General features: G+C 37.4%; 1 protein-coding gene across 2 annotated transcripts in view; it reads right to left on the bottom strand.

Moving 5' to 3' along the window:
* The window catches only part of CDH20 (cadherin 20), a 219,336-nt gene that overhangs the window by 64,013 nt on the left and 137,841 nt on the right, over positions 1 to 17,482 (bottom strand). Inside the window, exon 1 of one of the 2 annotated variants that reach the window (XM_074383317.1) lies at positions 15,015 to 17,266. The exons of the other annotated variant lie outside the window; for it this stretch is intronic. The gene's annotated coding sequence lies outside the window, so the exon portion shown is untranslated. Of the gene's footprint in view, positions 1 to 15,014; positions 17,267 to 17,482 lie in introns of those variants that run through there. 2 annotated transcript variants of the gene reach the window in all.

The following is a 17,482-nucleotide window of genomic DNA, read 5'->3' on the forward strand; positions in this document are numbered from 1 at the left end:
GTACCAGATTCTGGCTCAGTCTAATTCTGTAATAACCAAACACTGGCTTTCCATCTGATGATATTTAATGGAGGGCTAGCTATTAGAAAACTCTTCAACAGTAGAGAAAATTATTTTGTGGGTTGCATTGATTAAAGCTAGAACTCAATCTATGTATATATGCACATACATATATATTCTATTTAGTGTATTTCATGTCTGTGTTTCTTATGTACATTTTGCCTAATCACACATGGCTGTTATTTTTCTCTGGCTAGTTGTAGCATCTTGCTTTGAATCTAAGTGTGGATGTGCATGCATGTGTGTTATGTGCAGATGTCTCCTCTCCTGCTTCCACTGGCCACATTTTATGTACAGAATGAAATTTGAGGGATTTAAAGTAGTGTCTTTTATATTCCCCATTTCTAACAAGCTAGGCATGTATGTGTTCTTGCCAATTAAAACCCCCGGTCCCTCTACCTAAGGCATGATCTAAAAAGCTTAAGGAGAAAGCCTTCTTTGAAATCTGTGATGAATATTTTGTAGGCAGTTGGGTTGCCTCTGTTTTCATCTCCCTCTCTTTTCTACTTTGGCCTCCTACACACTAGTGCAAATTCTTTCCTGCCTTCCACTGAACACATACAAAAGTGGCCTTGGGATCTTGACCTTGGGAGCCCTTGGTGATTCTGCGAAAGCTGATGGTACCTTTACACACCCAAAGTCACAAAGACCACAGTGTCTGTACTATATAACTTGTCTTATATAACTTGATGGCAACAATTGATGGAAAGCACTTTATTTCTACTTCCTCAGGGATGAATGCATGAAAAAGACTTCCTGCCTAACTTTCTAGAAGGTAAAAACTGGTTTACACAATAGTTGCATTATTCTTTTCACAATTAGAGCTGTTTTTTTTAAACAGTTCTATCAAAAATACTAATCAGTTTGCATTTATTATAAATGAGGTAGTTTTCATATTCATGTTTTTTTCCTACAGGATATGAATAGCAATAATGTCTTTGGGGTGGGCTAATTGCTGTTGTTCTTATAAAAGAAGATACTGATACATGTATATTTGTATATATAGATCTGTTTTGGAAGACTACATATGCCACATGAAGAATACATTAGTGGAAATTGACTTCTTTGTTAAATGAGTCTTTTAAAAGTTTTTCTCCCCCATCCTCCCTAAAGAAAGAAAACAGCTTGGTAATGAACACAGTAGGAAGAAATTAAAGTTGTACATAAAGTATGCTTTCAGTGAATTGTTTATTTTGTTACTTAAATTTGTTGTGATATTTAAAATGGAGGTGGGAGGAAGGGTTACTGCTTTCTCCTTGAAATGAACTGGGCTTTTATGGTCTTCCTCTGATTTCTTTCCTCATTATTCCAGTTTTCCTGAGCTTTTCATGGTTAATGGAAGTACTACTTAGCAAAACTCAAATGACTTCTCTGTAGAAGCAGTCAGTAGACTCTGTTTGTGACTCCGTATAAGAAGATGGGGTGTTTTAATGTTCGAATGTAGCCTAATGCCTTTAGAGAGGTAAATGTAGACAGTGGTGTCATGGTTTTAAGAGCTAAACTTCTTAAGCTATCACTTTTGCTTATAGAAAGAGCCTCAAAAATATACTTAAAAGAAAAGAGAGACTTTATGGAGATCTTAGATATTACAATGAAACATGACAGTGAACCGTAAGATGTATCAACATTAAATCAGAATGCAATTTAATGTCATAATGGTATTCTGCCTCCCAATCAAGGTTCTCTCTTGAGAAATAGAAACAAACTCATTTTACTTAGAAGTTAAAATCCTTCTGTATAGAGTATAGAACCCCAGAGAATGACACAGGTGTTCACGGGTATAAATTGGAATAGAGTTGTTTGTATATTTGAGTATACATGTTTCATAAACAACAATATTCCTATTGTGGAATCCCATCAAGAAAATCATTTTAGTGCTTCTGTAAACAAACTTTCAACATTTCTGGATCTGTTTGCATATGTCTGTGCTACTGACCAAAGTCCATCACTAGGAATTGTCTTGGACAGGGTGGATAGTATGGTTCTATATGCTGAAAGGAGATGCAGTTCTCTGCCCCGAAGTTGTTTTCATTTACTATGTTTTTATTATATTTCTTCTGTCTTCTATTCAGAGGGATTTTAAGGATTTTAACTCCTAAGTAAAATGGGTTTGCTTCTATTTCTCAAGAGATAACCTTGGTTGGGAGGTGGAATAGCATTATGACATTGAGCTGTATTCTGATTTAATGTTGATGCACCTTATGATACACTGTCATGTTTTGTTGTAATATCTAAGATCTCCATAAAGTCTCTCTTTTCTTTTAAGTGCATTTTTGAGGTTCTTTCTGTAAGTGAAAGTGATAGCTTCATTTTCATTTACCACCGAGGTTCTATCCATCACAGTTTCTTCTGGGATAGTCAGTAGGTGAGTGGAAGCTCCATGTTTCTTTGTGGTCATCAGCTCACCAGCCCACCCAAAGCCATCCATTTATGGAAGCAACCGACTCCCAACAGGGCCAGAAGAAGTAATCCAGGTACTAGGTTTCCTGAATTTTGAGTTGTACTCTTACTTCCACTCCCCTACTGAACCCTCTCCTGCCTCACCACACCCCTCTTCCCAACTTAACATTTCTGAAATTAGAGACTCTTAAAATCAATGTTTACGTATTTGATGTTCTCATAGTAGGCTTTCCTCCCTCCTCAGAAAAGCTGCTAATACATTGATGGTGTATGCAGAATCAAGGAATTACAGTATTACCTTAAAAAAAAAAATGAACAGAAGAAGAAAAAGAATACTTAATTGCCATGGAGATTTCTTAGAAAAGATGGTCACCACGCTTGCTTATTTTAATTTTAATTATTTATCTTTCTATGAACTCCTTCTCCACTAATTTCCTCAAAAATGGTGGAATTCCTGAGCATAAAGGTTCAGCTGTTACCATGTTCACTCAAGCCATAGTCAGTTCTTCGAAATCTTCCCTTTCCCACCACTCCTACTTATTTTCTCTCTCCTTCCTACCACCCAACCAGTTATGTGCTGTTTTCTAAATGAAACTGGGAGTTCATAAATCGAACTGTGGGGTAGATGTGGGTGAGGGGGAGGTATATAGTAGCTTAATTGAAGTTGAGGAACAATACCTAGTTTTGTATAAGGGTAGGGGTATGTGTGTGTGTGGGGAAGAGCAAAAAAGTTGGTAGAAAGCTTGAATTACATAATTAAGAGCCCTGGCTTTGAAAAACTTGGTTAGTCCCATAATAACACTTGCTATATGTTATGTGTATACATGCTGACCCTCTAGCTATGGATTCCCTGGCTTGGGTCATAAAGAAAGGAAATCCTTGCCCTAGAGTTCGTGCCCAATTCCTCTGTACTTTTCACTGTTGTTATAATCAATTTTTACAGTCCAGTGTGCCCTGTCTTTCTTTCCCTATCTGCCAAGGCCGGCAAATAGATTTATACTGATCCTATCACCCATACTTAGTATCCAGTAAATGTTTTAATCCTCAAGGAGTCAGGAAGTTTTTGATCTACTTTACTTTTCCTCCAGTTTTCACTTTTAATCAAGCTAATGAAACTATAGCCCAGTCTACGGGCAATTTCTCTGACTACAGTTAAGACAGGAATGATCAATTTTGATTTCTGAGAGTTGTTACACGTATCTATTAATTTCTCATATTAGTGACATTTATAATTGCATTAAATCTGTGCTCATTGTTTATAAAAAGTATGTATTTAAAATGAAATTATTTGGCTAATGTTCGTTTTGATAAGAAGTTGCAAGTAATTGCTACTTAGTGTTTTCTCTTATGACTTTGCCTTTGTACAGCATTTTAGGAAGTTAGGAAAATCCTGTAGTTTTCCCTGGACCCATAAAAAATAATTCACAGGAAAAATAATTTTTGGCAAAGGAATTTTGCTGACTAAACATATCTTGAGTATCAATATGTTTAATCAAAGAATGGATTGCAAAGCCAGACAAACTTCAGTGAGTTTCAGCCCTAACACTTACTATCTATTGCAATCTTGAGCAAGTGGCTTAAACTCTTTAGGTCTCTGTTTGTCATTTACAAACTGGAAGTAATTATAGACTCTATCTCACAGGGTAATTGTCAGAATTAAGTGAGAAAAAAATATATAAAACTCTTACACATTTGACAGATGGTTAAAGCCTCGTGCCTGAAAAATAGTGGTTGCTCAATAAATGTTGGTTCCCTTTTCCTCCTTCAAGGAGTTAATAGTTTAGAAGGGAGATACTACCATTAATACTAGTGATAGAAATAACAATAGGAATAGGCTTAGGTATAAACACCATTATTAGCAATGATAATAGTGCAGCAGCAGCAGCAGCAGCAATGACAATAGTGAAGCAATAATAGCAGAGGTAACGAAGTGCAGTGTTTAAACAAGGCTGTGTCAAGCAATTTACATTTACTTTTTGATTTAATCTTCGCAAAAATTCCACGTTTTATTTCCTTATTTTATGAAGAAACAAACATCCGTGTTCTGGGTTCAGCTCTTATCACCTTTCACCCGAGTTTATTTGCACCTCTCTCACTTTCGAGACCTCTCAATGCCTTGAAACTGGCCATGGTGTATTTATGCCATGGCGATTAGCAAATGCTACATAGTCAGGAAGCGGATGAACTGAGATTCTTCCTCAGGAGTGACTGTACAGGATGTGCTTAGTACAGGACTGACTATATATAGCAGAGATCCATTTGTGATGAGGGTCACAAGACTCCTTAAAAAAAATGCTAGGCCAGGTCAGTAAAGAGAGAAATAATTTCCATCAGGAGGAGAAAGGCTTAAGGGAACATGGGAACCATGGTGCAGATACAGAAAGCAAAGGGCCTGTCTGGGAGAATAATAATAACTTAATTTGCTTAGGGAATAGGGTCAATTTAGGAGACTGAGGAGGGATGATGGAGGCAGGAAATTCAGACAAAAACCACTAGCTAAGAACTGGGGATATTGGATTGAAGTATTTAGAATATACTTGATAGATCATAGTGAGCAACTGAAGGTTTTTTAGTGTGCTACAGTAATGTTGGGCCAGGCGCGGTGGTTCCCACTTTTAATCCTAGCACTTTGGAAGGCTGGGTTGGGGGAGGATTGCTTGAGGCTAGGAGTTCAAGACCAGCCTGGGTAACAGGGCAAGACCCTGTCTCTATTTAAAAAATATATTTGTAAAAAAAATAAAGTGAATATGATACTAATGTATATGGGCAATGGCATCAGATGCCATATTCATGTAAAGAAAGCAAAAGAAAAAAGGGAACAAAGTAATATTGATCAAGTCTCTTGTTTAGTAGTGTTTCTGGAAAGAAGGTGGGAAAATCAGTTGAGACTCCAGGGAAAATTGGTAAGGAGGAGTTCAACCAAGGATCCAGGAGAGGGAAGGATTGGCCAGATGTCTGAAACATCAAGGAGGCAGAGTCTCTAACACTTGCAAACTAACTGGATATGAAGAAAAGTGGGAACTGGAGAAGATGAAACAATCATGACTTATTCTGTGCTTGGGTTAGGGCAGGAAGATGGGAGGAGGTGCTAGTTAGAGCCAAGGTGATAAATTTGCTTTAATACTCAGGAATAAAAAATTCATCATTCTATGTCTGATTATTTAAAGAGGTAGGAACTTTCTCTTTTTAGTCCAACACTTCAAAGTGGCTTTGGGCATAATGAATGTGAGCTTCTTTCTCTTAGAGCACATCTCACCCCTCCCTGAGATACGGCTCTAAATTCAGCCTCCCTGTTCTGGTGCTATACCTGGAAGTGGTTTCTGTATGGCTAACCTGGTAAGATTTATCTTGAACTTCAACTTCGCTAGGATTTTTTTTTTTTTTTTTTTGATTTGTCAGTTTCTCAGATCTTGTTTACTTTACGAAATCCCCTCTCACTAGTGTAGTGGGTGTGTTATCTTTCATTCTTCTAATGTGTATGGAATGAACACCTAGAAGACAACTGGGCAATCTGTTCAAGAAAAAGAAAAAATTTCTCTATTAACGCCCTAACAAAACAAAACAAAAATCTCACTGAGGTTTATTATGTGTCTTGTTGAAGGAAAATAAAACCTTGTCTTCTAATACATGCTTTCAGGAGAAAAAAGAAAATCTCTTTTGGCGCATGGTGTATCATCTGGAATCAGGACATTATGATTTAAGACCAATTTCAGCTCTGCCACTCGATGTGTGACATCAGGTGTATTGCTTAATCCTCTTGAGCTTCAAATATGAGAATAATAATCTTCTTTCAAGGAGTATTACAGATTATCGTGACCTAATACTATAGATTAAGTTGAAAAAAATATATATTTTAACTTCCTACATGTTTCCCTTTTCATCTATCTTCTCAAAGCATTTTTGTGCATTTCTTTCCTGACACTTCATTATTCTGTATTGTAATTATTTACTCCTCTGTCTTTTCTCCATGTTTTGAGCTCTTTAAAGACATGGGTAATATCTTTTATCCATTTATCTGTGGGCAGTACTTGGCACATAATAGGTACTCAGTAAATATCAACTGTCAATGTACTTTTAAACTGTAAAAAATATTTAACAGTTTAATGTTATTCTGCCTTCAAGCTTTTACTTTGATTTGATTAATATATTCCTATACTGATTTTAATGTCTGTTCATTCCTGCGACACGTAAGTGAACATGTTGAGAGGCAGAGATAAGCAAAGACAACACAAAGTCAAAAATCAAGAAAACAGTGAGTTTCCACAAATGCTATTTTTGTTCTTGAACAGAAAACATGATAATCCCTTACATGTCAGAAGTCTTCTAGAATTGTGACATCACTTGTAATAAAAGGTTAAAGCATCATTTGCAGAAATACTTAGAAATCTTATGAGGAAATTGGGATTTGAAAAATCACAGTGACCTATGTGAAAGGAAAATAAATCTTGGGATCCAAGATCACTAAGCTAAAGGGAAAAGTCAAACTGGGAACTGCTTAGGGCAAACCTGCCTCCCATTCTATTTGAAGTCATCCCTCTGATCACTGAGATAAATGCAAATGAGATTGCCTCCTTTGGAAAGCCTAATCAGAAACTCAAAAGAATGCAACCATTTGTTTCTCACCTACCTATGACGTTGAAGTCCCCTCCCTGCTTTGAGTTGTCCCGCCTTTCTGGACGGAACCAATGTAGGTCTTATGTATGTCGATTGATGTGTCATGTCTCCATAAAATGTATAAAATCAAGCTGTGCCCTGACCATCTTGGGTATATGTGGTCAGGACCTCCTGAGGCTGTGCCACAAGCATGCATCCTCAACCTTGGCAAAATAAACTTTCTAAATTAACTGAGACTTGTCTCAGATATTCGAGGTCCATACCTAAAAGTATGTAATATTGTTAAGTTAAAGGGATATGACTATCAAAGTTGTCTCTGTTGGCTTAGATTTTTACTTTTTTAATTTGGGGGAGGGGAGGTGATATGAGAAGATCTTTTTTTCTCTAATTCTTTTCAAGGTTAACCTGCACTTATTCTTTGGTAATTCCCTTTTTCTTGAACCTATGATCTCTTCATTAGTTCAGTCCTCACTGTAAGACTATACTCACATCCCTGTTTAGAATGTTTTTATTCTACTCTTATATTTCAGTGACAGTTTTTCCAAGATATACTTTCATCATGGAAATCTACGATGAAAATTGATCCACTGTCTTCTAGCACCTAATATTACTAATGAGAAATGCAGCATATTTTTAACAAAATGGTAAACTACAAATATATGGGACCCAGGAGAAAGGGGATTCAACATAGGAGACTGGCAAGGAGAAGGCCCAGGATAGCAGTTGTATAGCAGGCTGTGAGTACAGCAGCCAGGTGAGGGGAGGGAGAGCTCCAGGACAGAACTGAAGTGTTGGAGTGACTGAGAAGCTTCCAGGATTTGGATAAATTATTGATAGGGACAGGACAGATTTTTTGAGCATTTGGGAAAAAAAATAGTGATCCATACATGGAGAAGACAAGAAAAGAAAACCCTAGGCAATTATTGACCAAGAAAAGCACAAAGTTCTATTAAGAAAGGCATTAAATCTTCAGGTATAACTTTGCTCAGTAGAAAACAACACTTACGCACAATGAATAAATATTGGCTATTCTTTTAATGTCTACTGAAATATAACTATGTTGAAGGGTGAAGGAGGGGAGAGTGGATGGGAATATGTGTAAAAAGAACTAAGATCTCTATATATACACATTTATACACACATACACACACACATATAAATATAAGCATATGACTTAGAAATGTATAGGCAAATACTTGAAGAAATAACTTTGGGGTTTACCTTCTGAGATTGGGTTTTGAGTTTGGAGCAGGGGATGGTTTTTCCTTTTATTATAAGTCTTTCAGAGCCATCCTGTTTTTTATTTTATTTTATTTTTTTGTGGCCCATGCAAATATTCTACTTTCAATAAAATAAAAACTGACTCAAAAATTGAAAAAAAAATATATTCAAATAAGCAAAATAAATACTAAGGAATTGAATAGAAAAGAAGAGTTTGGAACAGATGTAGTGAATATATTTTATATACTTCAGAACTATTTTTTTCCACCCTTTAAGTGTTTTTGAGAGCAGATTGGATATATCAATGTGTACATTTATATGGTAGTATGTTCGTCCCTCCAAAACTGTGACTATTGTGTTTATGGTGTCTTTCAATTGTGATTTCACAGGATCAAGGAAGTGGAAATACTTTAGTACGGAGATTTTCGGAACTGTGCTTTTCTAGACATTAGAAATTCTAAAGCTTTCTCAAGATCTATTATGAAACTGCTAGACTCAGCTGTCTTCTTATTTCCCCCTTTCTTTATTACCACTTTCCCTTTTATTAAGCTCCATCTTAATCTGTGTTACTTGGCAAGAAAGACTTCTTCATTAAGTTGGTTAACTGGGGGTAAAGAAAAGGCTATATCTCTGTCCTTCACCATCCACCATTTACTTCTCATGCATTGAATAGTTAAATGGGAAAAATTACAACGTGAGGGTTAGTATAATACATGGAAAAACAAACAAAACTGAGAAAACATGCAGCTGAATACTATTTTTATAATACTGGGTTGGGGAACCTTTCCCAGAGAAACTTCCCTCTCTTTCCACCTTTATCAAAGGTAGAAAAGAAAATTGTTGAGATACTGAAATAAATAATGATTAGAAATTGTTGTATTTTATATATTAAAAATAGGCAACATGCATGAGAAACAAGGGCTTATTGTCCTTAACGTTTTTAGAAATCTTTATGCTCAGTGTTAAGATGATTATTCCAAAAGACAGTGATCAAATGACAATAAGAAAAATTCATAAAAGCAGAAATAAAATGATCAATAAATATATGGAAAACATTTTACTTTTTTTTTTTTTTGGAGACAGTCTCTGTCACCCAGGCTGGAGTGCAGTGGCATGATCTCAGCTCACTGTAACCTCTGCCTTTTGGGTTTAAGTGATTCTCTTGCCTCAGCCTCCCAAGTAGTTGGGACTACATGTATGTGCCACCGCATCTGGCCAATTTTTTTATTTTTGGTAGAGACAGGGCTTTGTCATGTTGGCCAGGCTGGTCTTGAACTCCTGACCTCAAGTGATCCACCCACCTCGGCCTCCCAAAGTGCTGGGATTACAGGAGTGAGCCACCGTGCCTGGCCTCAAAAAACATTTTACTTTCGTAATTACCTTAAGAATACAAGTAATAAAATATCATTTCAACCTATTAAATTGGCAAACATTATAAAAGAACTAAGCTAACCAATGTTGCTGAGCACATACTGTTCATATACATATGGATGGGAGTGTGGGTTGATAAAAGCTTTCTAGAAGGCAATTTTGCATGATGTACCATGTCTTTAAAATGACTGATGGATCTTAAGGAGATAATTATAATATATATTTAATTTTTATTTATTAGCATTATTATAGCAAAAAATTAGTGTAATCCATATGTGCAACAATAGATGATTCTTAACATTATGACATAATCATGCAAAGGGATACCATCCAACTGCCTTTGAAGGTAGATTGAGCATTGGTTTTAAAGCTGTTCTCAAGAATGCTATTTATTATCAATTTCTAACATATTGTTGCCACACACCTTTTAACTGCAGAAACAGAATTGCCACTTTGCAGTTTTATAAGTACAAAATCTATTCTATAGAAATACGTTAGAAAAAACTAGTGCAGTGAGTGAAGTTATGTTAGAATTAGCTGACCCTAGACTGACAGTGTGACAGTATCCATTATCTGCAGATCCCAGTTACCTTTACTAAGATAATTGTAGAAGGTGTTTATCAGCCTGAGATGCAACATTCTCTTCTCCTTGGTGCCACTATGTCTTGGATCTCCCCAACAGACCATTCCCAGCCATTTGTATATGATAAGAGTTGTTGCTTGACCTAAAGACTATAGTAGCAACCTGCCTCTAATTATATCATAGTAATAAAATCATGGGGCAAGGATTGGTTCAGTGTCCTCATTTTTCTAGGTTGTTTTTTAAATTCCCTGATGGTTCTTCAGTAGTGTTCTTTGGTTTAGTAACTGGAACCACCTTTCAAGCAAGCATGCAAAATATTCTCAATGAGAACTCTAAGCACATTTCAGAGTGCTTGTGCCCCCTGCAAAGTCCAGTCCAGTTCACTTCTGATAAGATCATTGAATATATACTTACATTTTAATTTTTCTTGGGAAGTTCTACTATGTTAACAAAGGACTTATTAAATAAGAGAGATTCCCAAATGGCCCAAGACAAATTGATCTGCAACTAGGTATACTTTAATGCAACGTGAAGCCATCCTGTGAATCCCAAAAGTGACTGGCACCATTAGGAATGAGAACTGTTTAAGTCAGAGTCTTCTCAGCCATTTCAGTGTATCAGAAACCAGTCTAGTTTTGGTATCAAGGTAATCAACTAGACCGAGGCCTGAATTAAGGGGCGCAGTTGTACTCTCATGCAATGAGGAAAGGGAGATTTCATCCAGTGATCCTTAATCATTTGACCATGTACTGGATAATTCTGGTAACTAAGTCGTATTTTCTGGCTAGCTCTTGTTATAAAATAAATCACCTCAAAATGTAGTTAGTACTGCAGTCACTTTACTAATTTTCACAGTTTTCTATGGGTCAGGAATTTAGATGTGTCTTGGCTATGTGGTTCTGGTGTGGGTTTTTCAGGTGTTTACAGTCAGATGGTGGCTAGAACTTGGACAGCTGGGGTCTGGTGCCACTGGGGGCTGCCAGGCATCTTTGTCTCTCCATATGGTCTCATTTAGCACCTTCACATGTGATTTCCACATGCACTAATTTGGGCTTTGTCACAACATGATGACTTTTGGGATGGCAGTTGCAATCAAGGGTGTGGTGTGAATGCTCCTGTTCTCAAAGCAGAAGCCATGTCTTCTGCTGCATTCTCTTCGTTATGAGTCACTGCAAGTCCACATGCATCCCGGGTGAAGGGAATTGGACTCCAACTCTTAACAGGTGTGGCGAGACTCCAGAAGAGCCTGTAGGTGGGAGATGGTGCAGCTGTCTTTAGAAAATGCAGTCGGTCACACCTGGAATTCCAGTCAGGCTTCCAGAACCACTGAGTTCAATGTTGAAGAACCTTAGCAATCCCAGACTACAAAGAGCCAATCCCTACCAAGGATGAAAAGGCAAGTTGTTGCATTTAGAAGGGGGTGGGGAAAACAGTTGCTTTTCTATTTAAAAAACATATTAGAACAAGTTTAGTCTGACTGGTGTAATTTTCATTCATAATGTGACAGAGATAGGTGTCTCCAAAGAAGAGAATTCTATGCAGGCTGTATGTACAAAACTTTTGATTATGTCTGTTCAGGCATAACAAAAGAAAAAATATTCTGATGGTTTAATACTGAGTGACTAGAGAATTATCAATGGATCACTTTCAACTTTAGTGAAATAACACATTATACAGGAGTAGGTTCTATATCAGTAATTTAATATTCAAACTTTTAAGGATGTCTGAAGTCATGATCACTAAACAGTGACATTTTTCCGAATAAGCAACAAGTAAAAGTGATGGTAAAATCTGTAGCTTGGCTTTAGACACATGGATCACTCGCAAAGTATTAGGAGATAAATGGTGATGATGAATAAAATAGAACCTAATAACTTCTGGAAGTGAGAAACTCATTGAGCAATATAAGATTAGTGAGTCATAGTGGATATCATTTATTTCCAGTTTGACTCCTGATTTTATTTAGGGTTCCCCTTGCTCTGCTTATTCTAGCCCAAGGATTGGCACTTCTAGGCATCCAAGTCAAAATCCAGAAGTCAGTGTAAGATTTCTTCCATCCCCACCTTCACACCCTTATATCTAGTTACTTAGACCTATCAAATTCTACCAGTTCTACCTTGTAAGTCTTTCTCAAATCTGTCTTTCCTCCATTCCTGCTGCCATTGCCATAGTTCTGGTGTTGTAAATCCCACACCTTCAGCAGCCCTCTGGCTGGTATTCCTTTTCTCATTTATCCTATTATCTGCCAGAGTGATCTTATCGGACCACTCACCTGCTAAAAGTTCTCTAATGGATCCTCATTCCTTAACTGATAAAATCTATACTCCCTGACAGGACATTAAGGACCTACATGATCTGGCTCCGTATCTACCATCTGTCTCATCTTTCCCTGCTCCTCTCAACATTTTTGGGTCCCTCCAATAAATTGATCCTGTACTTTAACACCTTGATTTTTTTGCTCTAAGATGCCTTTCCCAGGCCCTTCTTTGCTAAGCAATCTCTCTTCCAGGGAACAGATATTAATCCCCGGATCTGTCTTCTGTGCTCCATGCCACTCTGGCCATGATGCCAGCACAGCCCACGTGTTTTGCTTTTCATGCTAGCCTGCAAATTCTCTGAGGACAGTGGCTGTCACCTCTGTATTCTCAGCATTAGCATGGTGTCAGTGCCAACAGGGATTTAATAAAAACTTGGAATCGAATTATTTAAATAAAAAGTGAACAACAATTCAGCAATATAACATTCTCATCTTGAAGGGAACCTTGGCACTTGTATAGCAATATTAAAAGAGTAGAATCCTGAGGAACCAGCAGGTGGGACTGGGATCCTCTCCAGAAGTTGTCAGTTTCTGAGAGCTACACAGTGAAAAGAGGTTTGGGGAGTGAGGACCGCTGGAAACTTGGAGCAGATTCAAAGAAATCCACGGAGCCCTAAAGATGAAATCTAAGTGTCTGAAAAAAGGAAATCTTTAAGGCAAGGGGAGAAAAGGTCAAAGTGCAGCTTAATAATGATATCCACATTTTAAAAATTCATCTTCACAGAAGATAAGCATCTCTTTAGGAACCAGGAACAGGGAACACAGCCTTAATCAGTAGCAGAAGAGATTTAAACAACGGCAGGTTTCTTGAACTTTATAAACTGGGACAGGTTGCTTAGGGAGATTAAGAAATCTCCTGCCCTTTGGGTAGAAGGCGTTGATAGGGATAAGGGACTACAGGGGAGCAAGTTTGCCACTGACTTTGCCAGGAAGACCTGCTAAAGGTAGGAGATGGAAGCAAAGGATTTTAAGGTCTTTTACAAACCCTAGAAATCAATGATGTTTTAAAATGCTGATTTTACATAGTAGTAAGCATTTATAACATTTCATTCCTTTTTGCCTAGGAGAAATGCTGAATTTATAAGCATATAGTGAAAAGAACGAGCTATCCCTTTTTGAGTGTAATCAATTGATGATTCTAGCTCTTTCTGCACTTACTGGCTATAAAATATCAGTAAAAAAATATTTTTATGACCTGCTGATTGATCTCAGGTAGCACTTGCAGCAAGGCAAAATTGTTAGTTCTGCTGTGTGGAAAAAATGTTGTTATTTGGGAATTACAAGTCAGCTTCCACTGCTTTTATGCTGACATTTTTTCCCCTTTCTGGTATTTAAATACCATATAATGAAGCCACAAAGATGTCCAGATGTTTCTAGTGGAAACTGCATTAACAGTTAAAATTCCTGTATATTTCTATGTTGGTAAAAGAATTTAGGCTTCTTGGAATGGAAAATGCTCTTACATATCTTTTACAAAATTTATTATTTCTTTCTCCTATAATCCCTTTTATCTTTCCCATACAGTAAATAATTATTAAAACCCATAAAAACTTTACTAGTTTTTGTTCTTATACTATAAGCCTAAGAATAGTTTAACAGGAACCAAGCCACATGCTTTAATCCATATTATGGAAAAAAGATTTTGCAAACATTTCACTTCACAGTATTAAAAGTAAATGAAGGATAAAGGAGGCAGCTGATAAGAAAGCCTTATTAATAGGAAATACATTCTGATAAATCAAACTGATTCCAATCTTAATAGTCAATTTAAATAATAGAATTGGTTAATAGCACCAAATTAGGATTAAAGAACGAGATAAAATCTATTTCCACAAGTTGTTTCAAAACAAGACATCCACTGGCTTATGCCGTATTACATCAATCTGATTATACTGTTCATAATAAAGTATGCCCTATGATAGAATCCTGCTGGGAGATGTGTTTAATCAGATGCCTTTGATATAATTTGAGCGATAGCTACGTTAGGCTCCAAAGAATCAAAGAGAAAAATCTTTTGCTTCTGCAATCAGTCTTAATCCACTGTGGAAACTAGTGCTCTGTACACACCCCATCCTAATCTACTCACAAACATAAGCACAACCTAACTAGTTGGGATTTCACATTTGTCTTTTTCGGAAGCCATGAAAGAAATTTGCTTTGTTTAATAACCATGTTCCACACCAACTGCTCATTTCTAAGTTTATCACAAATCAAGTCAAGATAAAGATTTTCTGTTGGCAGGAATTATAATGGGCACTAGTGACTACAATTAACAGCCACCCAATAATAATTTAAAATGACTCTCTCAGATTGCTTTGTTTGGCTCCCACAAGAACTAAATTGACACATTCATTTCCCAAGACAGTCTTTCTATTTCATTGACCAATCTTGAACATTTTGTGAAGCTATGGCAAAGAAATGACAGAAGATGAAAGTTTTATAACTTACTTTTCTCCTTTCCTGGAATGCGCTATTTTTGCATTTTCCCGAGCTTGCCGCTGAGTGGTGGAGTTCCCTTCCTGCTGCCAGCTCCCACTGTATGTCAGGACAACTTAAAGTGGCCCTCCTTTTGCCAGTTCCAGATTAGTCTTTAAATGAGAATCAGTGCTAAAAGAGGCCATTGGATGTGAGGACATCACTTCAGTAACTTTGAGGGGAGACGCTTTTCCTTCCCCTGCTGCCTATGTCCTGGTATCTGAGCACATCTCTGGGGTCGAGGGAGTAAGACCCAGCCCTCAGGTTGCTGATGCAGCCTAAAGTGACTTGGGAAGGGAGTGGAAACAAAAGGCATCACTTAAGTTAGGTGATTAGCAGCAAATGATGTATGGGAGTGGGAGGGACCCTGGTATGCAAGGGGAGCTGGCAGTTGCCGTTGTCTGGAAGGGGAAGGACAAAGAATGCTGGCCGTGAACATTTGAGGCCCTGGGGGATTTCTTAACGGAATCAAACAGCAAAGGACTCTGTTCAGCCTTGTACAGTAAGAGCTAAAGTTCTTTGGACATGTTGGCCTCACAGCCAGCTGAAAATATCTAGTGGCAAATACCTATCAGCTACTGATGCATTTCAGAAACAAAAGATAATGGGAAGGCTAACAAATCACACGTCTTTTTCACTTACTATTGCTTAGTGTTTCCAGTAAGTAAATGCAGTATCTAAGCTGAGCTGCTCTTTCAAATTATTGTTAGTTAAATAATACTCCCTAAGAAATCTGTCATTAGCGGCAGCCAGGAATGAGTTTGTTGAGTTTGCCTGAGGCTATAAATGCTCCGACAAACGGGGTCTTAATTGCCGTAAGAGGTAATTTCACTGGGGATTGTAGTTCACTTTTTCCAACAATTTTATAGTATGTTTTAGATCTTGAACTTTTCCTTTTCGCTTCTACGTGTGGAGTTCCACAAGGCCACAGGGATCATTCTCTAATGATTCATCCATTGAATAAGCCATTCTTCATAATGGAAAAATGTATGTTGCTATTGAATCTGTAATTCTCCCCCATTTCCATTATGACTAAAGAGAAGCAACTAATAACAGATTTTAAAATTAACTTAATTTCCTCCTGTTCGTTATATTACTTACCCTTTGAAATAAATGATTTTTGCTGGGAGAAATAATTTCTGGTTTGTCATAGACCTAACTGACATTACCTCTTGTCGACTGTTTTCCTTGTAGACAGGAGAGTTGAGTAGGTGGAACAATTATCTTTAGATGGATTTGAAAGGAAGACAGATGAGGGCATTTGGCTTCAGAGAGCAACATGTGCTCTGGCCTAGAATTTAAAGTGACCTTATCTACAAACATTTTCCTTCTGTTCATGAGCAGAGAATAAGGACAAGTATTAAGAAAAAGTCACCTATTTTTTCAGTATTATAAAAGTCTCCATATGCCATTTCAAAAAGAAGTGCTATTTCAGCCTTTTCTTAAATGACCTCTTTTTCATCATAATATAATATATTTCTTTCACCTTTTGACTGGTACTTTGGTTTTTTAATCAAGTTACATGCTTGTTTCAGAAAAAAATTACACTTTAGAATGTATCTTGGTGGTATTTCATTCGAACAGTTTCATTTGGCTGAATTAATGTGCAGCTGTGCTTTAGTGGAGGGAGCGAGAAGGAGGGAGAGAAAGAGAAGATAGAAGAAGCCTCATATAATCCAACCTCCAAGCATAACTTTCTTCAATTTCACGTTTCAGTATCATTATAGAAACCTCTATTTGTGATAAAAGCATAATTTAGGTGAATAGTACTAAAACATGCATACCCATATTATATCAGTGATTTACTGTTCTGTGGTCAAAATTCTTTCCTTTATTCTTCTTCACCAAGTTCACATCTTGTTTTTATCCCTTCTCTATCTAGTGTCATTCGATAATCTTTTTTTTTCTTTTCAGGTTCTTATCTCTCTCTTTGTCCTGTTAAGACATGAATGAGCAGGCATCTCAGCCAATATGTCTATACATGGCTGAATACACTTGGAGAAAAGCAGAGTCTCCTTTTGTCTGGACTCTGGATGGCTGCATGTCATTCTGCACCAGTGACCAGGGCCTCCCTCACAGTCGGAACTTTGCAATAATTGCCAGAACAAATTGAGCTCAGGCTTATCTGTTCCTTTCCTTTTTCAGTTGGAAAATGGAGGGAATAGGGGAACAAGGCCATTTTTGACTATTAACAATACAGCGTAGAAATAGATTGGATACAGCCAGTGCCCAGTCGTGTTGCAGACCACAGTCATGGGATAGATTGTGTATAGGGGTGATAAGATGCCACCCCGTCATCACACAGCTAACTGAGCCCTGATTCCCCCCCCCTCACCCCCCTGCCTGGCCCCCACCCCCATGTTCTCTGGTGTGTACGATATGCATAGATAGCCGTTGGCAGGGTGAAAACAAAAGACCACTGGCAGAGGTGAAAACAAAAG

Source organism: Saimiri boliviensis, chromosome 13, assembly GCF_048565385.1.
Source record: "Saimiri boliviensis isolate mSaiBol1 chromosome 13, mSaiBol1.pri, whole genome shotgun sequence".
Lineage (NCBI taxonomy): Eukaryota > Metazoa > Chordata > Mammalia > Primates > Cebidae > Saimiri > Saimiri boliviensis.